Here is a 25488-nt window from a genome sequence, read left to right as displayed (position 1 = left end):
TAATTATATAGAATAAATAATATTTTACTGTCCTCAATTCCTGTAAAATTTGTATATATTATAATCCATACCAAAATATAAGATATCTTTCACTCGAATATCTATATCGACTACTTAATTAATAAAACCTATATACTGAATGAAGCAAAACACATACACACAAATGTACACTGAATAAATTTATAAATTATATTTTTCATTATTAAATCCGTGTGTGTTCTCCTTTTTCTTCATATCATTCATTTCCTTATTTGTTCTTTACAATTGAATTTAAAAGATTATCTATATTAGGGTTATATACACTCTCTCTGCGTCCTCCTTATCATGCTGTTCTTCTTCAACTTACTTCTTAACATCAACTTTATTCTTTTCTTAGATTACCTGTTTTTATTCCTTCCTTACCTTTTACAGACAGTAATTATGAGGGAGAAAGAAATGCCATCGTCAAGCAGCGAACCCATAAGTTTGGTACGCGTAGCATATATATAAGAGCATTTTTAATTTTTTTTTCAATATTGCCTTTTCCAAACATAATGTTATTATATATGGTTGAATTTGTCATAAAATAAGCTTTATTTTGGTTGGACAATTGATTTTAACAATTTGAAAAAAGAGAAGGAGGGGGGGTATTTTATACACAATTTTACATTTTAAAAAAATCTAAATATAGCATAATAATGTACTTTTAAAACCATAAAACTTTTGTCTAAAACATTTTTTCATATCTTTAATAATTTCGATAATATTCGCTTAGAAAGACAAAAATCAACTTTGTTCAAGGGGTTGTTTCCACCCTTAAAACCGTTTTTGGGCACCAACGAAAAATTGTTTTGTTATTAGATATATCTGCTCTACAATTATGCAGAGTTTCAGATTTTTTTGAATTTCCGCGTTGCCGAATGTCCCTTGTGAGTCACGCTTTATCAAAATCTGAATATCTGAATCTGAATGTCTGAATCTGCATACTTGGATATTTGAATCTGAATGCTCGAATACGAAACTTGGATATTCGAAACTTGGATATCTGATATCCATCGGATATATGTTGCTTCAATCACAACAATTAAACAAACATTGTTAGAGCTTGAATGGAAAATCCTTTCTTACTCAGCGTGCTCCTCAGACCTACCATTATCTGAATGTCATTTATTCTGATCGATGCAACAAGCTTTGGTACATACACACTTCAATAATTACGAGGATATGCAAAAATGGGTGTCTGATTGGATTGCTTCGAAAGACAGATCGTTCTATCGTCGTGGAATCGCTATGTTGTCAGAAAGATTGGAAAAAGACACAACGAACGACAGAAAATATTTTGATTGATATAAATTTAATCATTTCTTTAAAATAAAGATCAAAAATTGACAAAATAAAACCAGAATTAATTCAATTTCCTGATAATAAAGACTGTTACTCTTACGGGATTTAGTGTACCAGAAAAATCTCTCTGTGAATTAAGGCAGTGTCCTGGTTTAGAAGATGAAAATATCGATGACATTCGGGAATTTTTCCAAAGAGAATGAAATAATCAATTTCTGTAAACGTTTAGTTACATATTAATATACATTTTAGCAACATAAAAAAATTTTTTATTGTCAAATTATTTAAGATGGGGCGGAGTTGTTACATGATAATCAAAGCGCCTTGCTCCGATTGGCGGGACAAATGGAGCTCGTAATTTTTGTCTAAAACAAAAAAACCAAAAATATTTTTAATTTACATGTATTTTTATAGTCGATGAACTAAAAACTAATAAAAAAGCATAAAATCATACAAATACGCATAAACTAAAAAAACTAAGAAAAGAAACAAAATCATAAGAACTTAAACGAAAAAGTGACAATTTTAAAAGAAAAATGTTGCGTTCTTTATGCTATAGAAATTGTTTAAATTAAGTTTTGATCGATTTTTTAGTTCATTTAGGATGATTAATAATACTCCAGAGAATAAACTTTGGTTTGGGTCGATAGGTCAAATAGTTTTTTTGCTATCTTGTTCGCCAATTTAGTAAAATCACAAAACTAATATTTCGAGAAAACGCGAGTTAAAGTTTTCGCTAAAAAACAATATCAATTATTCGTTACTTACAACAATCTAATCTTAATCAGCTATTCCAGGTCCATACAAGAGTCTTTCAGCTTGTTCAAAAAAATCTTGTTCCTGCATTTCCTGCATTATACGTACCTGCATTGTACGAGCCTCCTTGCTGCTGCTTTGTTGGCGCTGACCGTCTCGTGTAATTCGGCGCGCGTCGTATAGATTAGCGAAAATCTTACATTGCTGGCCAATATTGAGTTTCAGCAAATTCATCATAGTTAAAATAGCTGTGTAACCTTCGTTAAAAATGCCTGCAGCCACGTAAGCAGCCAATTCTACGAATTTAGCGCCTGAATTAAGGTGTTTTGGAGCGATGCGCCACATAGTAGAGTTAAAACTCTTGTTAGAATTCTGTGTATGCCCGCCCAAAAATCTTGACAACAGATCGTCCTTGCAAAGATCCTTATATTAAACATACATATTGTTACATACATATATACAATATATATATATATATATATACAAGGTCATCGAAAAGTATCGGACCCCCCTAATATCTTCAGTTAGAATGCATTTTGGAGAAAATGTTCAATAGCAAAGTTATATGGTTTCAAGCGGGGAGTAAGATGATGACCTCGACTTTGACCTTGACCATGTCCTTCAAGGTCATTTCAAGGTCAACCTTATTTTTTTAAATAGAACCTCCAACATTGTGTTGCATATTCTTATAGCTTATCTCGAGAGCTTTCCAAAACACTATAATAAAACATTTTTTCATTAAGTGCTTTTTGGGTTATAAAGGTTTAAAGTTAACAATTCGTTAATTGGTGTGTGATTCCGGCCAGTTAAGGCAAGAGTGGTGTGTGATTCCGACTAGTTAAGGCAAGAGTGGTGTGTGATTCCGACCAGTTAAGGCAAGAGTGGTGTGTGATTCCGGCCAGTTAAGGCGAATTTCATTCCAATTGGTCAGCTTGGGCAAAATATTCAATTGTACCAAATAATTCACAACAAATGTTGAAATTGTTGCTCTTCAACAGCCTGGCAATGTGCCAATCTGTTATAAACAGTTGAAACCGCATTCCGGAACGTTTCCGGCGGTATTAGTTCTATCTCTTGAGTTATTCTCCCTCTTAAATCATCTAAATCTTGAGGCTTGGTGCATAAACTTTACTTTTCAAGTAACCCCACAAAAAAAGTCCAGTGGAGTCAAGTCCGGAGACCGAGGTGGCCACTCAATATCGCCCTATCCATCTGTCCTGAAATACCTCATTCAAATATTGACGGACAATTACCCCATAATGAGATGGAGCTCCATCCTGTTGAAAATAAATTTCATCCATATTTCCACCAGCTATGTCTCGAATAGCTGGAACAATTTGTTCACGAAGCATGACTGTGTATACTTGTGCTGTCAAATTGCCTTCAATGAAGAAAGAGCCAACTGGTCTACTATTAAGAATACCAGCCCATATGTTAACTTTCTGTGGATATTGGGTATGATTGTTTCTTTTCCAGTGAGGATTAACTCCAGTATCTACAATTGTGTCTATTTACATTTCCAGTCAGTTCAAATGTTGCCTCATTAGAGAAAACAATCTTATTAAGTAATAGAGGATCGTCGACAATCATCTCCATCATAAAATCACAAAATTCGATGCGTCTATCAAAATCGTCTTCGGACAACTCTTGGACCAAGTGGAGTTTGTATGGATGCCATTTATTCAATTTCAGAATTTTACTGACAGATGCATGACCGATTTCGTGTTCTTGTGCAACGCGATTGATGGAAATGTGGGGACTTTCAACGAAAGACTGTAAAACATCTAATGCCTTATCATTATTTGTTGCTGTTTTACGTCTACCAGATCTTGGGCGGCTTTTAACGCTACCAATGTCCTCGAAACGTTGCATAGTACGGATTACAGTACTTTTGGAGATCCTATTATTTTCATTCCGAAAATTTTCATTAAATAATCGCGTTACTGTTTTATACCCTCTTTGTTGATCTCCCCATCCTCACATCATTAACAGTGTTATTCGATCTCTTTCAGAAAGCTCCGCCATTCTTAATTAGAGCAAAGAAGAATTAATCAGGTAAGTGATAGGAAATTGATCTAAATAATTAAGTAGAGAAAAATACTAATTATTAAGTGTTGGTCCAACTATCGATTTGTTTATTTCAACCAGCACTAGCAAAAAGCTCGTTGAGCAACTGAAAATCTAATAGATCAATTAATAATATTTACAAAAAAATTCTGGGCTATTGGAAACAAAATGAAGATGTTTGGGACAATCAATTGAATGCAATGTTTGGGACAATCAATTGAACGCAATGGCTTCTTTTGTTACAGGAACAATTTTTGGGGCTGTTCGTTTTCATCCACGAGGTGACTGCTGCTCGCTAAGAAGAAGACAGCACAGCATCAAAGATTCAAATCAGTGATCCGTATTGTTTGCTCAAGAGCTTGTATTACTATTGGTGCCTGCGAGAGTGAGACAATAAAGATCGGCCCCGCCAACGCTTTCGGGCAGATTCCTACTAACGCCTTCGGACATCACGCATTTGAGCAGCTTCTCGCGATCACTTTCGGGCAGTTTTCCACCATAGCCTACTAGCATAACCGCTTGAAGCTGTACAACTTTGCTATTGGACATTTTTCCAAAATGCATTCTTACTGAAAATATTAGGGGGAGCCGATACTTTTCGATTAATGTATTTTCTTTAAACCAATTAATTGGTCTCATTATTTCGCGCACAAAAGTATTAAGGTTATGATTACTGAAAACTAAATAATATTTTACAAGATATTTTACATTTTGTGTCAAAAAATTATTAACTTCAAACCTTTATAACTCAAAAAGTACTTAATGGAAAAATGTTTCATTATAGTGTTTTAGAAAGCTCTCAAGATAAGCTATAAGAATATGCAACAAAATGTTGGAGGTTCTATTTAAAAAAATAAGGTTGACCTTGAAATGACCTTGAAGGACATGGTTAAGGTCAAAGTCAAGGTCATCATCTTACTCCCCGCTTAAAACCATACAACTTTGCTATTGAACATTTTCTCTAAAATGCATTCTAACTGAAGATATTAGGGGGGTCCGATATTTTTCGATGACCTTGTATGTATGTGTGTACAGTTATTCCAGAAGAAGTTCGTATGCAATCTTATATTAAGATGACAATATACATACCAGCAGCAAATCGATGCTCGACTCACATTAAAAAAACACCCCGATTTGTGAAAGGCGAGGAGACTCACGCATCTCATAATAAAGAGGCTAAAAACGTACTGCAACCTCCACGTAGCAGACCTTAGAAACTACACTTATTGTAGGCTGATCGCAGGTGTTTGAATGGAAAATTGTATAGATTTATTTTTAATTTGTCCGTTTTCAGTTTGTAAATTGTGAGGAGGTTTAGAGATTTGGCCAGATTTAGAATAAATGGCTTGGCCAGATATATTATACGATTCTGCAAACAATTCTCTTCAACTTTTCAATTCTTCAAACAATTATTGCCGTTATATTAAACATAATATTTTGTATTTTAAGTCTTTTAAAAAAAAATTTGGCCAGTTATTTAACTATTCCTAGTCACACAATGAATCATAAGATGCTATTGCATACAGAACAAAGGACTGTACAGCGCGCCATACGCCGTACGTGACGCACTCAAAATCTTCACATTTTAAAACTATGTACTACCCTTCCGATCGTTTTGAAACTCAGACATGTTATTCTAGAATATCTAAAGATTTTTTACGGAGAAAATGGTGATAGTATTTCAAGTGCATAACATAAAAGGAAATTCAAAATGTTTTGAAAATTTTTTTTAAACTATATTTTTTGAAAAAAAATTCTATAATTTTGTTATAATATTGTGGCATTGAAACCAATAACATATATTTTTTTCATCAAAATCGGTTCAGCCGTTCTCGAGAAAAAAAATTTTATCGACTTTTCTTTCTACCTCCATAATCCCCATAAAAAAATTTTTTTTTAATATAATCTCTTGGGAAATATAATCTTACATCAATGTCAACTTATTGTAAAAATCTCAACTAGATCCAAGCGGGGGCAGCACATACGAGGGTGGTCCGATAAGTACTTAGCCTACAAAATAAAAACGAAAATTTTGGAAAAGTGGCGATTTATTTCTCAACATAGTCTCCTTTTAGCTCGATACACTTGACCCAGCGATGCTCCAACTTCTTAACCCGTCTGAAAAATACGTTTTCTCGAGGTCTGCAAAGTAGGCCTCCGTGGCGGCGATGACCTCCTCATTCGACTCAAATTTCTGCCCGGCGAGTGACTTTTTCAAGTTTGGAAACAAAAAGAAGTCGCACGTGATCCAAATCTGGAGAATACGGTGGATGGGGCAGCAGTTCGTAGCCCAATTCGACCAATTTGACCGTGGCGAGGGCGGAGGTGTGAGCCGGTGCGTTGTCATGGTGGAAGAGCACTTTTTCTTCGCCAAATGGGGCCGTTTTTTCTGCAATTCGGCGTCGAATCGGCCCAATAATTCGGCATAGTACAGCCCTGTGACCGTTTTGCCCTTCTCCAGGTAGTCGATGTAGATCACACCTTGTGAATCCCAGAAAATGGTGGCCATCACCTTTCCGACCGATAGGACAGTCTTCGCCTTCTTCGGAGCACGTTCGCCGGGTGAAGTCCACTGTTTCGACTGTTCCTTGGTCTCTGGTGTGTACCAGTGGATCCATGTTTTCGTCGACGGTCACGAAACGACGCAGAAACTCCTTCGGATTGCGCTTAAACAGCGTCAAACACTGCTCTGAAGTGGTCTCACGGTTGCGCTTGTTGTCCGGAGTGAGCAAACGCGGCACCCATCGCGCCGACAGCTTTCTCATGCCCAAAATTTCATGCAGGATATGACCCACGCGGTCTTTTGAGATGCCTACTGTCTCAACTATCTCGCGCACCTTCAATCGGCGGTCTGCCAATATGAGATCGTGGATTTTTGTCATGTTATCCTCCGTGGTAGCCGTTTTCGGGGCACCTGGGCGTGGCTCATCAAAAACCGACGTGCGACCACGTTGAAACTCGTTAAACCAATTTTTGATGGTCGCCATCGAAGGAGAAGAGTCACCGTACACAGCATCCAAGCGCTCTTTGATTTCGCTGCGCGATTTCCCTTCCAAAAACAAGAATCGAATTACCGACCGATATTGCTCTTTTTCCATTTTTCTAAAATCCGCGGACACGCCCGCTTCCACACGCGGTCAAAACAAAACTACGAGTCCGATTCGGCTGAAATTTCGACAGTAGCCGTCTACGAGAATGTATTACACGATAGTAAATTTCTCTTGCGATAATGGCGCCATCGGGCGGTGAGGCTAAGTACTTATCGGACCGCCCTCGTACATACTTATCCTGCTATGCTCTTTGTTAAATTTATATTGAATCGTCGATACCATACCATAATACAGATCTTCCGCGACCAATGGTATAGTCAGATCTTCCACATTCGCTAGCGACGACGTATTTTTGTTTCTTTAGTAATTTCAAGCGCGCGCACCTCTCTGCTTGCGCGATGCGGTGGCCGTCCTCCCGTACAGTATATTAATGTACATTTGGCCCGACAGTTACACCCATTATATATTATTGTAATATATTATTTGTAATAATGAAGTTGCACCATTATTAAACATGCAAGTAGTTGTTACGCAACAATTTCGACAATACTAGTTCCGCCGTGCATTGCTTTTGGAGCTACTTTACAAATTAAATTATTCAAGCTCTTAATTCTTCAAGCGTTACTATTTTACATGTAGCTATCAACGCAGCACTCCAATAACGCGTCCTTAGATAAGTTTTCGTAAATCGGTTTGATGACCTTTAAAACTAATTCCGATAACGTTGAATAAGATATTTAATGGTTACCTCGCCGATAACCTTGAACTTCATATATGTTGTCAAGGACATGTCCCTGAGTAACTTGCAAAAAGTTTTAGTTGGCAGTCATCGTTTATTAAAAAGTTATTAACAAAAGAAGTTTTATTAATCGAATGTAATTTTCGACACAGTATACATTTAACATTTAAAACTTGCAGCAGGTTACTTTGAAATATGCTCCAAATAAAGTTTACTTATTTCTTTCCGCCCCCCACCACTACTTCCCACCCCTTTTCAGAGGAGAGCCGGAGCGGACTTTTATTTATAGTTAGAAAAACCTCTCGAGTATATAAAATTTTGTCATGAACAATTTTTTGATACGATAAATATTTTTAAAGTTTTTGGGTTGTCACACTTTACGTAGACGATCCTGTATCATTCCTTTTGTTGTAATTAAAGGTATCAAATTTTTAATTGATAATTACTTGTTTGTCTTTAATGCTATTTCTCGCAACATATTCCGTGTGAGTCTTTTAGTTCCCCTGGTGGGTAACATCATGTTTCGGAGGATTTATAATAATACCAATACGTGCACGTCTAAAAAATAAAGGTATGTCAGTCGTAGACGCAAGTTGTGTTGTTGAAAATACTCTTTCTGACATTCCTATGTCGATCGTAGACGAAAGCTGTCTTGTTGGACGGACACTTTTTGACATTCCAAGTGATAATATTAGGCTGAATGTTATCAGCATATTTATTAAGAAAATATGGAAGGACACTTTCATTATGTCGTTTAATAATCAAGATATTTTCTACAACCTGAAAGCCAAGAAATTAAAGTTAGGAAGTCAAATACTTTTTAGCAACTGTTTTATTATAGTGATAACTTATTCTTGTTGAATTTCGTAAAATCCTTTAAGCACAATTTTAACACGTTAATCTGTATTTCACTTACGAGAATTTAATACAAGTTTGAATCTTCCCGACACGTCTTACCGTCCCGACAAATTAACACGTATTGTGAGATATTTCACACGCATGCTATATATAATGGGTTCTTGTTTCCTCGTCACGCAATTACATTGCGTTTTTATAGTCTTTGATGTAACGTGAGCCTATTCATGGGCAAAACCAGTTTTATAAAGTATATTTTCCTGCTCCAACGCATGTATCAAAGAGTATCATGTCCAAAGTATGAGAAATATACATAGAAGACTATTCAATTGGCATAACTTGATTCCGCAATGACCAGAACTTTCGGTTACTTAGGAATCAACTAAAAATTTAGTTGATTCCTGAGTAACATTAGAAAACATTAGTGACATTAGAAAAATTTCATTAGGAAATTTCTGTCGTCCCAAGAGTATATTCGGTCATATCAACTGAACATTAAGTTGTCAAGGTTTCATTCATTGCAACCATCGATACATAAAATAGATTGCTGATTGCAATGATAGAAATAAAAAGATAATTAGTGTGACATGCAGACAGTATGAGGACATGTTCCGTTACTTTTCTAAACAAAAGTGTAACATACCGGTTGCATGAAAAGTTCGCGGAGAGAAATTGAAATAAAGAATACCAAATTCTAAAAATGATTTTATTCTTCAATATAGTCTCCATTAACTTCAATACACTTGGCCCAATGGCTCTCCAATAATTTTATTCCATGGCGAAAGTGTGTTTCTGGAAGGTCTGCGAAATATGCCTCTACGGCTGCTTTTTTTTTTTTTGATCACGGTGGAGAAATCCTCATGGATACTCCCGCTCCTTGGGGGGGGGGGGCAGGGGTTATGTCAAACTCTTATCGGCTAAAACCTCACCGGGGTGTCTACCATTCGGGCCGGAATGTGGGGAGTCGGGGGAATTGCGCCGGCACTCCCTCCCCGACACCCGGCCCCTGGGCTCCAATGGAGCCCCACGCCCAAGTACCGCGCCTCTTCCCCGAGGGGAGTTGAGAGACGCGGTGCCCCGGCCGGAGTCCCGGCCGGGTTGGCCTTCCGGTTCAATTAAGAAGAGGGGGGACACCCACCCACCTCTCGTGCTAAGCCTTCCTCTACGGCTGCTATAGCTTCTTCATTCGACAAAAAATGCTTTCCACGGAGGAATTGTTTCAGGTTTCGGAACAGATAGAAGTCGCTGGGTGCCAAATCTGGCGAATACGGTGGATGATCAAGCAATTTGTACTTCAATTCATTGAATTTAGACATTGACAAAACACTTGTGTGAGCAGGTGCGTTGTCTTGGTGAAAAATGATTTGTTTGTGCTGCAAACCAGGTCTTTTCTCACGAATTTATGCGTCCAATTGATCCAAAAGGTTACAACAATATTCAGAGTTAATTGTTTTATCTTTTTCCAGATAGTCAATTAACAAAATCCCTTTAGCATCCCAAAAAACTGATGCCAAAACATTTTTTGCCTATCTTTTATGCTTTGTTTGCTTTGCAGCTGAACATCCAGCTTCAGTCCATTGTAAACGTTCCTGTTTCAATTTAGGATCATGGTAATAGATCCAAGTCTTATCCATAGTTATAAAACGACGCACAAAATCGGTTTTATTCTTCTTAAAACGGTCCAAATAACGCCGAGAAATTTGCTTTCGAGCGAATTTTTGTTGGATTGTTAACGTATGCGGCACCACTTTTCCAAACACCTTTTTCATTTGTAATTCTTTATGCAAAATATGCCGTACCCGTTCATCTGAAATGCCTATGGTATGAGCAATTTCACGCGTAGTCACACTTGGATCTTCAGAAACAATAACATGTATTTGCTCAATGATCTCTGGTGTTGATGCGCTTTTTGGACGTCCACTGCGTGGATCATCTTCAATGCTTGTACGACCACGTTGAAACTCATGTGCCCATTTACAAACCATTGTTTTTGAAGGAGCAGATTCCCCTAACACATTTACCATCTCGGAATGAATTTCCATTGCCTTTAAACCTTTTTTAACAAAAAAACTCAATCACTGCACGCTGTTTCAAATTTTCCATTGCAAACAAATATACTGACACGTCAACTTTAATTGGCTTGTAAACACAGAAAGAATTGACAGATGGAAATGAAACCTAATCTAGGTTCATGTGAAGAGTGATTCTATATAACCGACTACAATTTATAATTCTACCGTTTACTTATAGATGCCATTCCGCGAACTTTTCACGCAACCTGTATCGTAATAGAGCCCTAGTCATGATGATACAGCGTCAGAATTTGTCTTCTTATGTTGCATTATCTTATGTTGTGTCGCTTTTCTATCGCCATTTGCCCACTACTATAATCAGCAGGCCGTTCTATGTCGACGGTTGCAACTTATATTTCAATTGGTATTATCGAATATTTAGGTTTGAGAAAAGGTTCTCTGTCGCCTTTGTAACTAATATAATGCGGATCGAGAAATTTATTAACCTATAATGTACAATTTAGAATATTTCATTAGATAGGTTTGGTTAAGTTAAATTAGGTTTTGTTGGGGAGGGGATGCGGGGAGAGGGGCTCCGCCCCTCCTCCGCGCATATACGTGTAGTGTTTACCACATTTTAATGTATAGTATAAAAAGGAAAATAAAAAAAAGATGCCAAGTTCACGCGCTTATATGTACGAATATAATTGTACAAAATCTAATGCCTCTATAAAAAACATTTATAAAATATATTTTATTTATAAAATAAATTTAAGAACGTTAACATTAAGTATTAATATGTAAACATTAAGTATTAATATATAAATTTCTATTTTCTAGAAAACAAGTGATTTCATGAAGTTAGACCAAGTAAAAATAAAATAAAAATAAAATGGAATTGTACAAAAGTAAATGTTTTTATAAAAAAAATATTTTATTTAAAAAATATAAAAATTCTAAAAAAAACGTTAGAATAAAATATTAATATGTAAACCTTTATTTTCTACAAAAGAAATGATATCATGTAATTAGGCCAAATAAAAAATATAATTATATAGTATTAAATGCTATTATTAAAAATTCGCACAAAAACATTTAGCGTGCCCCCTAACATACTAAGTTACATTACTGAATTACTCTTTACTGAGTTACATTATTTATTGAACCTAGGCATGCCAAGTGTTTTTATGTGAACTTTTAACACTTAGCCGACCGATCGGGGAGATCTCCCCGTTTCAATGTAAGTCGCTGCACGACCGATCGGGGAGATCTCCCCGTTTCAATGTAAGTCGCTGCACGACCGATCGGGGAGATTTCCCCGTTTCAATGTAGGTCGCTGCACGACCGATCGGGGAGATCTCTCCGTTTCAATGTAGATCGGTGCTCAACCGATCGGGGAGATCTCCCATATTGACCTTAGCAACGCTTTTTTTTGTTTTTGTTTATTTATCTACATAGTTACGTTGGAGTTGTTCGCTTGATCTCGAATTGTTATATGTATATTGTTGTCCGTATAAAGCACAGTATATAATAAAATCCATCAATTTAATGGTGTTAAAGTTATAAATTTAAAAAATAAAGTGTAGGATATAAAAAAATACCGTTAAAAATGTGGAGAAATAACAATGAAAATTTTAATGATGAGTTGTTCATGGACGCGCTGTCAGACTGTTCTGAAGGCAACGATGTGCAGATAAGCGATTATGAATCTAGCGAAAATGATAGTATTGTTCGTCCCATACGTCAAAATAATCGTCGAATACTTCTGAGCGAAGCGGAAGATGATGCTGTGAGTTCCTGACACGGATGAAGACAGTATTGTCAATGATGACGATGATTGGTCACAGAATGATATAGAACTTCAGCTAGAAGCATATGGTCGAACTTCAAGCGTGAACACGCTACCTCAAGATCAAGAAAACGTATGGGAAATAGTGCAGTTGTTTCTGGGTAATGATTTATTTGAATTATTTGTTACAGAAACAAATAGATATCACTCTCAAGTTGTAAACAGGTATAAAGAATATAAAACACTGAGATGGGTTGATGTCACAGTGACAGAAATGAAAAAATTTCTGGGTTTAATTATCTTGATGGGACAAACACGTAAAGATGATATATATGACTATTGGTCAACTCTTTCATATATAGAAACCCCAATTTTTCCAAAAATAATGAGTCGCAATAGATTTATGCAAATATGGAGAATGTGGCATTTTTGCAATAATGATCTATTGTATGACAAGACCGACAAATTATTCAAAATTAGAGAAGTTTTAAATTATGTACAAAACAAATTCCAAACTGTATATACGCCAAAGCAAGAATTGTCACTGGATGAAGGCATAATACCGTGGCGAGGCAGATTATCTTTTCGCACCTATAATCCCGCAAAACTTGTAAAATACGGAATTTTAGTGAGGATGCTCTGCGAAGCAACATCAGGATATATTTGCAACTTCAAAGTATATTCAGGCACAGCAGGAAGATTACAAGATACAGTTTTATCAATTCTACGTCCTTATATGGGATTCCATCATCACATTTACATGGATAATTATTATAATAGCGTCAATACAGCCGAATTACTGCTACAGAATTCTACGAGAATTTGTGGAACAATAAGGTCAAATAGAGGATTGCCGCAGAATTTAAAGAACATTAGATTAAATGAACATGAAACGAAATTTGCGAGAAAGGGACAAGTTCTTTTACACCTGTGGCAAGCAAAGAAAAACCGACTAGTAAGAACCATTTCAACCATTCACTCAGCAGAAATGGTAAACGTGTCACATTGGTCAGGAACGAAAACAAAACCCAAATCTGTTGTGGAATACAACAAATATATGAAAGGGGTTGATCGTGCAGACCAATATATGTCTTACTATAATATTCTTCGAAAAACCACGAAATGGACAAAAAAAGCAGTGCTTTACTTTTTGAATGCTGCTCTTTTTAATTCATTTCTCGTAAAAAAAACACTAAATAATAATAAAGTAACATATAAAAAATATTTGCTTCAAGTTGCAAGAGCATTGATAGAAACACACGAAATGCAACATTCATCCACCGAGGAGGCAGAACCTTCGAACGCGATAGAAAGAACAAGACGAGCACCGAGGTATGACCCACCAGAAAGGCTTTCTCAAGATTTTAAAAAACACAGATTAGTACCAATTGTAACAAATGGAAAAAAAGCATATCCTCACCGAGCATGTAGAGTATGCTCTGCTAATAAGAAAACTGGATATACGCGATATATTTGTGAATATTGTAATGTACCACTGCATAAACTGGCATGTTTTGAACGATACCACACAGTAAAAAAATATTAAAATGCATTACTATTGTTTTATTTCATGTTTGGGTTATTTATCTTCAGTCATCTTTAATGTTCATAATTTTCAAACTCTATTACATATACTCTATTACTAACTCTATTACTTTTTGAACAACTACAAAAAATAATTGTTATATATTTTTAATTTCATGTTTTGTATAAACAATATGTGAAATCGTTAAATAAAATTGTTACCCCAAGATATAATTGACACTTAAATAATTTTCAAACTATTTTGATTTTAAGTACCGCATCATATCAGTCCGGGTCACTTGCGAAACCTGCGTGGTGGACAGCGTAGTTTGGGTTGCTCGAGCGTGGTGGAAACCATACAGTTCGCTGCGGCGCGCGTGGTCGGCTAAGTGTTAATAATAGCATTTACTACTATATAATTATTTTTTTTTATTTGGCCTAATTACATGATACCATTTCTTTTGTAGAAAAAAAAATTTACATATTAATATTTTATTCTAACGTTTTTAGAATTTTTATATTTTTTAAATAAAATATTTTTTTATAAAATCATTTACTTTTGTATTTCTTTTTTTATTGTAGTTCTTTTTATTTATAAAAACATTTACTTTTGTTCTTTTTTATTTTTATTTTTTTTTACTTGGTCTAACTCCATGATATCACTTGTTTTCTACAAAATAGAAATAGAAAATAGAAAATAGAAAATTTTCTGGAAAATTTACATATTAATACTTAATGTTAACGTTCTTACATTTATTTTATAAATAAAATATATTTTATAAATATTTTTTATAGAGGCATTAGCTTTTGTACAATTATATTCGTACATATAAGCGCGTGAACTTGGCGTCTTTTTTACATTTTTTTTAAAAAGGTAACTTTGTACGGATATCACATTTTTTTTATACAGGGTGTCCCATTTTAATCCGGTCGGTTGAATAAAATTCGAGGATGATATTTTCCAGAAAAAAATGTCAAACAAATGTTGCTCAGTTCTAAGGGGGACATTCGATACCATCAACAATTTTGACCTCGGGTGAAGGGTTCAAGGTCATTCAAGGTCAACTTTTTTTTCTTAAATGGGAACTCCTATTTTTCACATCGACAATCGATTCTACGTAAAAAAGAATGAAACTTTTGTCTGAAGCATTTTCTTTATAACGCAAACTAATTTCACTTATTCAGCCTCCAAAATTGAAATTTTCAAACTTTCTGAATTTTTTACTCGAGAATGGTGGGGTTTGGGGGGAATTTTGGAAGACAAAAAGTTCTTGGAATGCTGCAAGAAATTCACTCGAATTTTCGCATAGTTGATCGTGCACTTTTTTCAAGGTACCTCCTGACAGGTAGAACATTGGCGGAAAAAAATGCACGGTCAACTATGCGAAAATTCGAGTGAATTCCTTGCAGCATTCCAAGAACTTTTTGTCTTCCGCAATTCCCCCCCAAACCCCACCATTCTCGAGTAAAAAATTCAGAAAGTTTGAAAATTTCAATTTTGGAGGCTGAATAAGTGAAATTAGTTTGCGTTATAAAAAAAATGCTTCAGACAAAAGTTTCATTCTTTTTTACGTAAAATCGATTGTCGATGTGAAAAATAGGGGTTCCCATTTAAGAAAAAAAAGTTGACCTTGAATGACCTTGAACCCTTCACCCGAGGTCAAAATTGTTGATGGCATCGAATGTCCCCCTTAGAACTGAGCAACATTTGTTTGACATTTTTTTCTGGAAAATATCATCCTCGAATTTTATTCAACCGACCGGATTAAAATGGGACACCCTGTATATCAAATTATACTTACAATTACCGACCGGATAACTAGTTACACCAGTTCAGCAATCCCACTGAGTGCGTCATGCGTTGCATCGTCCATGTGCGTCAGGAGTTAACCAATCAAATCGTTCCATTAATTTGGACGACGCGTCTCACGACGCGTTTGTCCCAAAGAAAAAATTTGATTGGTTAACTCACGACGTAGACGAACGACGCACTGACGCATGACGCACTCAGTGGGGACGCACCTATACGCAACACGCGTGCCGCGTGATATCATATGAATGTTACCTTTTTTTAGGAAAGCCATGTTCTCATTTCATTAGACATCGCTTGCCGCGTATTGCGTATCGATTCCTACTATACATAGAGTGACCATGTGTACTCTTTTAAGAGTATACAGTCTGTAAAGTAAGAGCGTGCATGGGTTAATGTGTAGAAAAATTTATTTTTAATGATTTTTAAATACATGGATTTGTTGTACTCCATGAGAAGAAAACTGCTATACCATTAATAATGAGTCTAGTCACTATGATAATTGCCTGGCATCTCCGAGGCATACTTTCCATTAAGTTGACTGCGTATTCGTTCGGTAAAGACCTCCAAATGAGACGAATTTGTCGTGTCAGCTGCTTCAAAGTGCACACTCTTTTTCCTTGAAGCTTGTGCTTGAGATATGCCCACACATTTTCAATGGAATTTGCATTTGGCGACTGCGATGGCTAATCAAGTGTGACGATGCCAGACTGCTCTTTCCACTCGGTGCAAAGCTTGCTCCGGTGTTTTGGGTCGTTGTTTTCCTGTAAGATCCAGTCCTCGCTTCTTTTTATGAAGCATCGTTCAGCAGTCGGCAACAAACACTTCCTATAAATTTTAAGCATTAAGGTCGGGTTCCGCTTAAACAAATTCACAATTTTTTTTCCATATTCGGCGTCACTTTCCCTATCGAGCCACGTTCTGGCAAGTCATCGACATTTTTTATCTTCTTATATTGCTGAACCCACTTAGCGACGAACGATTTTGACTTTCCCATATATTTAGCAACTACTGCATATGACATTTTTGGTCCTTTGGGGTGGGAATAAAGGAACAGCCTCGTAGCGCGATGTGTATGCGGCACTCATGGCGGTTAACGTGTTTCTCAGGTTAGAGTTCAACACCAACTGAATCTTTTGTGACAAAGCATTCACGACAAAGATTTCATCTATCGGCTCACAAAAAACTAGGACGATATTTGAAACCAACTGCAATTTATGCCGTGCACGCTCTTACTTTACAGACTGTATGTATTCTTTTTAAGGTGATAAAAAGAGTACTCTCTACTTTTTACGTATCGTACTCTTGTATGTACTCTTATTTCGTAATGTTAATTATACTTTATCGATAATGACCAGAGAGTAGACTTCGGTGACGTTTTCATCACTTATAGTATTTGAGCGTCGCGAGCGCCAATACTGATTATGCTCTGTGGTCTCGTCCGGATGGATATTGTAGTAGTGTCTTCTGTATACGCACTTCCCAACAGTTCACATCCCTGTCAAGAAGGGAAAAAAGGGGGACGCGCGCGTCACCGCTTTCCCGCGCACTCGCGCGCGCCACCGTTCTCCCGCGCGCCCGCGCAGGATCATCTCATTGTGTTTCTGTTGCGCGCAACCTGCAGTTCGTTGTTTTTTATGTGCAGTGTGTGCTGTGGTTATTCTTCATCTGCTGTGTTCTTGGTGGGGCCCCAGGTTGCCAAAACATAAGAGTTATCGTTCCCGGAAGCATCGATGTGATTCTCGCGATAGATCGCGCGAAAGAGACCTTGGCGGTCGCACACGCGAACGCGATTTGGAGGTTAGGCCGCGAGCTTCCTCACGCGATGCTTCCCTCTCGTAGGGGACGGATCTCGCCACTATCTTGCACGATATTTTGGCCTTCATGAAGACCCAACGGGCTTCCGCATTTTTGCCTGCCGACGACGTCCGGTCTGTTCCCGTCGCCGCGGTGCAGGTCGCTGGCCCAACCCCGGCGGATGATGCTCTCATCGCCGTTCCAGAAGACTCACAGGCAGATGAGCATCCGGTTCTTCAGAACCGGGGCGGCGTACCAGGTGCCTTCGCTATCCAAAGGCACGTATCCTTGTCGCCCTCGGTCACCACTGCCCACTCCCGGAAGATCCGGGTGGCCGAAGGGGAGGCCCAGGTCAGACCAATGACCGACTCCCCGTTCGGCCGCACGCAGGTGCTGGTCGACCCTCTGTTCATCAACAGGAGGCCGAGTCCCGCCGCCCAGTCGATCACGGCGTTGCCCCTCTGGAGATCCCCCTGCCGGGGACCGCATCCCCACACCGTGGAGTGGGCGTTGAAGTCCCCAGCAACCACGACGCGTCGGGGGTGGCACTGCCGCACCACCTTTCTGACCTCGTCAAGGATCCCTATTACGTGGGGCAATTTGCCAAGACCGACCTCATTTTCGCGGGGGTGCAAGTACACCCCCACAATCGTGACGGGCCCCCAGTCAACCGCCACGTACGAGTTTCCCTTCTTCCTGCATTTGCAGGGGGGGAACTCGTGGCGGGGTGTGCCACCATGACCACTTTGCCGTCCGGGCTCCCGAACTAGTCGGGACTGGATATCGGGATCCAGAACGGCTCGGTGACCAACCCCAGCCCACCTCCAGTTCTCTCAACCCGTGGGCGAAGAGATCCTGGGCGCGTCGTCTGTGGTTGAGGTTGGCCTGCAGAACCCGGAGAAGGGGCGTGAAGGCTAAGCTTTCGGCCCCTCCTCCGGGCTATCCACCTCTGCCCCCACAGAAGGAGCCCCAGACGACAGAGTTGTCACCCCGGCTCCATCCGTGGGGGTTTTGGCCATGACGGCTTTATCCACAGGTACCTCCAGGATGGACCCCTCCGCGGAGGTGCAAGGAGTCCCTACCTGTATGTCCCCTTCCTCTGGGGAGTATGAGGAAGGGTCCATAACATGGGGAGCTAGAGGGGGCGCATCCTCCAGCCCCCCTTTACTAGGATCGTTGGGGGTTAGCCTTCCAGCATCACCCTCTTCACCTTCTCGGCCTCCAAGGGTCCGGCCTGTTCCTCTTCCTTCAGGTCCGCTGGTTCCGCGGTGTCATCCTTGATGGCCCCCCGTTTCATCGTGGTCCTCTGCTGAAGGGGCTCCTCCGGTTCCGGATCCCTATGGACCATGGCATGGACCACCTCCGTCCATGGCTCTAGCTCCATGGAAGAGGGTGTGTGGGCTTGTTTCCCTTCCCCCTGGTCCTGCGCCGAATTCCTCGATGAGTGGGAGGAGGTAGGGGCATGCCTCCTTCTCTCCTCCCTCAGTTCCTGCACCGGGTCCTTCGATGAGGGGTGGGCCGGCTTGGCCTCCTTCTCCTCCCCTGGGGATCCTCTCGAGTGGCCGAGGTGGCCAGGGTGGGGGCTCCTGCCCCTTCCCCTGTCCTATCCTCCTCGGCGGTCCTCCTCTTCCCTCTCCTCCCCCGATTCCTCGGGGGTTTGCATGCTGGCCCGCCGACTCTGTGGTCGGACGGGCCTCCTCTCTCGGCACACACCACACATTTTGCTGAGGCCGCCCTGCAGTCCCTGGCGCGGTGACCGGGGTTACCGCAGCGATAACAAGTATCACTGCGGTCGGCGGTGTTTCCGCACCGCCCGCGCACATGGCCCCGCTCCAGACACCTGAAGCATAGGGTCGCGCGGGCGGGCAGCACCACCACCTCGGCGAGGGTCCAGCCCACCTGGACCTGCTCCGCAGTGGCGACCTTAAAGGCCGCCGCCTGCGGCCACCGCACCAGGGCCGTCGCCATCCCTCGCTGAGGTAAACGAATCCCGCCTACGGACTCCTCCGTGGGCAGGCATCCCCCAGCGAGGGCTACCGTCTCCGCTACCTTCTGGGCTCCGATCGTCCAGGCCGGTGAGCCGCAGTGTCGCGGTCCTCACCGGTCTCTGGACTCGATACTCGGGGCCCTCTTCAACCGCCAGCTTGCGGAGCTCCTCCGCAAGCCGGTCGGCTGGCGGTCCGGCATTGAGGCCAGGCACCTCTACAAGCAAGGCCCCCGTAAGGACCCGGCGGACCCTTAGGGATCCCGGGATCCCCAGGTCCGCCGGCCTGATTCGACGCCTGGCCTCAGCCATGAACCGGCTGTATTCGCCTTCGGGACACGTGAGGGTGACGGCGGCCGACCTTGGCGGCCTCAGCCTGGTCTTACTCCCCTTCTTCGTCCCCGAGATGGGCCGAGGAGGAGGGTCGCTGGGAGAGAGATTACCCCTCTTCTCCTATCTCTTCCTCCTCTCCCTCTCCCTCCGGCTCAACACCGTGGTCCACCTTTCTTCTCCTCGTGGCTCCTTGGGCTGGACCCTGTTGGTGGTGGTGGGGGATCCCCTTCCAAGTCCCTCCTTTCTCTCCTCTCCTTTGGCACCTGCGCATACGATTTCTTTTTCTGGAAGGGGGCGAGATCCCCGGTCCCCGTTTCACAGGGCCCGAAGCGATCCCCTCCTCCCTACGGATGGCGGCCACCTGCCTCCTCCTCTCCTTCTGTCTTCTCCTCTGCTCCTTCTTCTGCATCTTGGTCCTCGGGATCCCGGACGTCGACCCTATAGACCCCTTCCCCCCACTCCCAACCGGGTCGGCTATTGTCTTCCCCGCCGGCAGGGTCGGGATCCCCAGGCCGCACTGCATGTCCCAGGACCAATTTCCCAGACTTGCCCTTCGTCAAGTCCCCCCCCATCAACGTGAGCCAGACAAGCTCTTCCGACAGGAACTAGTACGCCCTGCTTCCTGGAGCCAAGCCTTCCTTCTCGTCGATGCACTCTCCTATCCTTTTTGATAGTTTGTCGTACAACTCCCTGCTCGCAGCATCCAGTCTGCTAATCCGCAGGGAGTTGCCGAGTTCCACTCTCCTCCCCTGCACCTCCGGTCTATACACCTTTGGTATCGGGGCCGTGGCCTCCTCTCTCCTGAAAAAGTCCAAGTTATCATTATATACCATGGACTTACCCTCCTCCACCTCCATGTCCTCTGTGGAGCTGGCCTGCTCCAGGACGGGAGACTTCACCATCTTCCTCTTCTTCAGCCGCTTCACCTTCTTCCAGTACGACAGTCCTCCTCTCTCCCGATCCGTCTCCGAAGGGTCGCTGCCGAATACCACATCGGCATATTTTCTTCTCCCGGCTGTTATTGGGGGAGCGGGAGCAGGAGCAGTACCGTTGGCAGCCAACCTGGCCGCACCGAGTTCCTCTTCGAGCTCACGGCTCCGCACCCCCTTAGCTTCTCTCTCAGTGCCGACATTTCCTTCTACGCTTCTGCGACAGCGTCTCCCCCATCGTATGCCGCAACCCTCGCGATAAGGGTCAACAAGACAGCCTCGGAGGTGGCCACAGCACGGTTCAGCAGTGCCTGATAAGTCACCTCCAGGGTTCTGGACCTATGAGACACAAGCCGAACCGCGCCAAGAGCACGGACCACCTCCGAGGCCAGTTCTGCCGACCCGGCCTCCTTTAGTAATGCCCTCGTGGCAGGGTCTTTGAAGACCTCTTCAGCGGGGTGCGTGTCCTTCAGAGTGCGACACATCCCCCCGCTGAGGAGGTCATCCTCCACCTCCTTCTGCAGATCCCTACGAGCCACCACCTTCTTCCTGATGACCCCCATCTCCCTCTTATGCTGGAGACCAACTCCGACACCCGTGGTAGCCTTTCTCTCCCTGGGATCCTTCTCCTGAGCCATCCCCCGCGCGAGCTCCTCTACCTCCTTCTCTACGCCGGTTGTGCTGGCTGCGGTCACGTCCCCGACGGTCATCTGGCTGGTGGTCGCCAGGCTGATCGCCTTGCTCTCCGCAGCCGTGCACCTGCTGGGCAGAATTTTCCTGTCTTGGGGTCTCTAGGTCTCACTCTAGGCCCCTGGGATAGGATTACATCCGAAATGACCACTGGTTTCCCAGTGGTCCTTCCTCCCGCCCTCGCGTCCGCGTGACCCCCCATCGCTCGCGGGGCCCCCCTTTTACTGCAAAGGACGCCAGGTCGATTCACGCCCAGCGTTGTAGCAGGAGTTCTGACGACCGATCCCCGGGCCGCTGTTCCTCCCACGTTGGGTGGCCGCTCTGCTTCCCCCGAAGAGCTCACCACACCACCCTCACGGTTGAGGGGGTGCTTCCCATTCAAAGACGGGGGACCACTTCCCACGTCGCGTGGCTGCCCCTCTTCTCTTGCGCGGGGGCTCACGTGGCGAGCCTCCCGGTCGAGGCCGCCCTTCTGACTGATGGTAGCCAGGGTTTGCTCCCGCGTTCGACGGCCGCTTTTTCTTCAGATCACGAAGGCTCGCCCTGCCAACTCCCTAGTGGGAGCGGCCTTCCCGGTCGCAAGCGGCCGAGGTCAGAGATCGATTATGGTCTCCTCTGTCGGAGGTAGGAGAGTGAGAGGAGGACACTCCTCCACTACTCCTACTTCTGTAGGAGGAGTTACCCCCCTCTGACGACCCGTCGTCGGTTGCCGACGTGACAGGGATCGGGACCATGTCCCCGCCAGGACGCTCCGCAGTAGCCAATTTTACCTTGGGGCCCGCGGTGCACCCCAAGGTTAGCCCATCGCTGGTTGACGACGTGGGGGGAACTGGGACGACATTCCCACCAACACGCCAGTTCCTGGTTCCGAGACCCAGGACGTCCTTTGCCATTGTAGTCATAGTATAATCCACCCGAGTGTCGGATCGTTACGAGCCCGACCCACTCAGGTTTGAATTCGGGGTTTTCCTTCTCCTATACCTGCCTACACAAGGCTAACGAGCCCGCTCTGCCCGCGCTGTAGGAACCTTTGGGCCGCACGAGTGCAACCCTCCAGTTCCTGGGTAAAACCTGGAGGCAACTGCCCCTCCAGGAATATGGACGCTCTTAGTCTGGTCCCTCCGTACAGACTACCCCGGCATGGTAGAACCTGCCAGGGGCCGAAACCCCCGCCGGTACAGCTCTGTACGTCATTGGGACACGCAAGTTCCCACACCACGGCAAGGTGGCGTCCACGGAGCAGAAAAAGGGGACACCTTTTGGTCCCCTTCCCCACCCAGTGTCCAGTTGACCCGGCACAACCAATGGCCATCCCCTCCGAGAGGGCCGCAATGCTCGACAGCCTTTGCCTAACGGATCAGGTCGCCCTTGCGGGTTCCCCGTTGCCGACTATCTCCAGCCGCCGAGCACCAGAGTACTCCCTCCCGGATGAAGGATAACCCCCGGGTATACTCCAAGCCCCCTGAACACCGGGTGTTGCGCAAAAGTCGCATGGGGGTGGTGTCACCCGCCGGACTCTGCGCCGGACTCTGCGCCCTGTGACGCGCCCAGACGAACTCTCTCCGGGTGCGGTATCGTGTGACCGTTTGCATCCCCACTGGACCATCAGAGGGGCGGCCCGGGCCAGAGGCACACCAGTCCACAGCAATCGTCAGGTCCAGCAAGGCGCAAACGGGAGACATCATCACCGCCATCGCAACCATGCCCGCTACCGCTCAGTCGGCCCGAGGGTCCGCCATCCCGATGGACGGCCGGGCCCCAGCGATCCCGCAGGCCAACCTCCTGGGCGGGCCGCGAAGGCTTCGACTTCCAACGGTGGCATGCCTCCACGACCCATACCCCTAAAGAGAGCCATCCGGTTCCTCGCAAGGGTGTTGCTAGGACACCGATGAGTGTATCCCTCAAGTTTCCTCAAGGGATACCTACCCGGCATCCAGCAAGACCCTTCTTCAGAGGCGACCTAAGTTGGCTCATTCGACGCACATATCCTCTCCGGCACTGTGGCGGAAATGGCCCCGTCCATCACCGCCACAGCCTCAACCCATTGAGGATCAGCGCCGTTCCCAGCCCCCCTCCGGGCTCCACCCCCCTACACACACATTCATTCTAGATGGCAAGCCATCCTACACCCAGCAGGAGCCCGTCCTATCCCCCGAGAGCACCCCTGCCCCCACCGCCGAGCGAACCCCCCAGGCGCCGCAGGACTTCGGCCTAACGGATTAGTGAGTGCTAGCCCACTGTTGCCGACTATCCTCCGCCCTCTGGCGCCCAAAAGGCCCCTCCGATGACAGAACCAGGACCCACGGGGTCCGCCACACTCCACCAGGTGTTGCCGTTCGGCAGCGCTCATGTAGAGAAATTAGACCACGTGAGCTCCGCCTTGTGGACTTCATACGCTCGGCTATTCCACAAGACTAACGAGGCCGACTCCCTGGGTTTGTTCTTTGAGGTTCTTCCTTCCTCCTCGGTGGACTGGGAAACCAGTCTTACGAGTCCGAGCACCCGACCGGTTTGTTCACGAAGTTGCCTCTCCGGGCAACTCTCTCACGAAGTTGGTCGCCCCGGGACTGGCGAGTCCCAAGCAGCGCCCCGGAACTAACGAGTCCAAACACCCGACCGGTTTTAATCGGAGTTTTCCTCTCCGGTTTGGTTACCATGCTGCTAACGAGCCCAAACTCCCGGGTTTTTACTTTGGGTTTTCCTTCCCCTCGTTTGGTGTCTGTTGAACAGACTAACAGGCCCAATCGCCCGGGTTTATTATTCGGGGTTCTTCCTCCCCTAGTATCGGCTGCCTGGACTGCCAGACTCACGAGCCCTAACGCCCGATTGTTGTCAGATTCGCTCTCTGTTGCAGTCGCCCGAAGGCTGACGAGCCCGCACGCCCGGGTTTTTATATTGGGTTTCCTTCCCCTAGTTCGGTTGGCTGGCACCACCAGCCTAACGAGCCCGATCACCCAGATCTAGCATTGGGATTCTTCCTCCCCTAATAATAGATTGCTTGCCCACGAAGTCAAGTTCTTGAGTTCTCCGCCCGGATTTGATATCGGAGTTTCCAATCTCCGGAATAGGTTGCACAAGGCTAACGAGCCCACTAGCCCGGGTTTTTACAGTGGGTGTCCTTCCCCTCGTCGAGTTGTTTGGCAACCTCCCAAACTAACGAGTCCGATACCCGGGTTTTTATGGGTTTTCCATCCCTCGGTTTTTACATTGGGTTTTCCTTCCCCTTGTTCGGATATCTTGGAAAAATAGATTCACGGGCCCGATCGCCCGGGTTTATTAGTCAGGGTTCTTCCTTCCCTCTAGTTCAGGTGCCTGGACTGCCAGACTCACGAGCCCGAACGCCCGGTTTGTGCGGAGTTTTCTCTCCGGTGCAGGTGCCTTCAGGCTAACGAGCTGCACACCTGGACTTGGTATTGGGGTGCTTCCTCTCCTAATAATAGGTTGCTTGCCCACGAAGTCAAGCTCTCGAGCCCTCGCCCGGGTTTGATAACGGAGTTTCCAATCTCCGGAATAAGTTGCTCAAGGCTGACGAGCCCACTAGCCCGACTAACTCAAATTGTGGCTGATTTACGAAGTAAGAATGTCTTACAAAGGAATATAAGAAATAATACTACGTTTAGGATACGTATGTGTATGGTACATGCTCTTTCAATGTATATCTGATAATGAAGAATTATCTTCTCCTTATATTTCGAAAAATTTCGTTACATTCATACAACTTCTTTTGTTAATAATTATTTAATAAACAATGAGCGACGGCTAAAACCTTTTGAACGTTATTCAAGAGAGTGAGTTCTATAACATATAGCAACATAAAGACCATCTGAAAT

At 43.7% G+C, this 25488-nt stretch overlaps 1 long non-coding RNA gene across 1 annotated transcript; it reads right to left on the bottom strand.

The window, feature by feature from the left end:
* Positions 1 to 8145: 8145 nt before the first annotated feature.
* Positions 8146 to 8901, bottom strand: LOC109504457 (uncharacterized). The gene is made up of 2 exons (XR_002163041.2): positions 8852 to 8901; positions 8146 to 8715 (listed from the first exon to the last, which is right to left on the bottom strand). It is a non-coding gene; the product is annotated as an uncharacterized LOC109504457 (long non-coding RNA).
* Positions 8902 to 25488: the final 16587 nt, after the last annotated feature.

The sequence above is a fragment of the Harpegnathos saltator genome, unplaced genomic scaffold (genome assembly GCF_003227715.2).
Source record: "Harpegnathos saltator strain DR-91 unplaced genomic scaffold, Hsal_v8.6 scaffold145, whole genome shotgun sequence".
Taxonomy (NCBI): domain Eukaryota; kingdom Metazoa; phylum Arthropoda; class Insecta; order Hymenoptera; family Formicidae; genus Harpegnathos; species Harpegnathos saltator.
The sequence above is the reverse complement of the archived record's forward strand: the minus strand, read 5'-3'. Positions and strand labels throughout refer to the sequence as shown.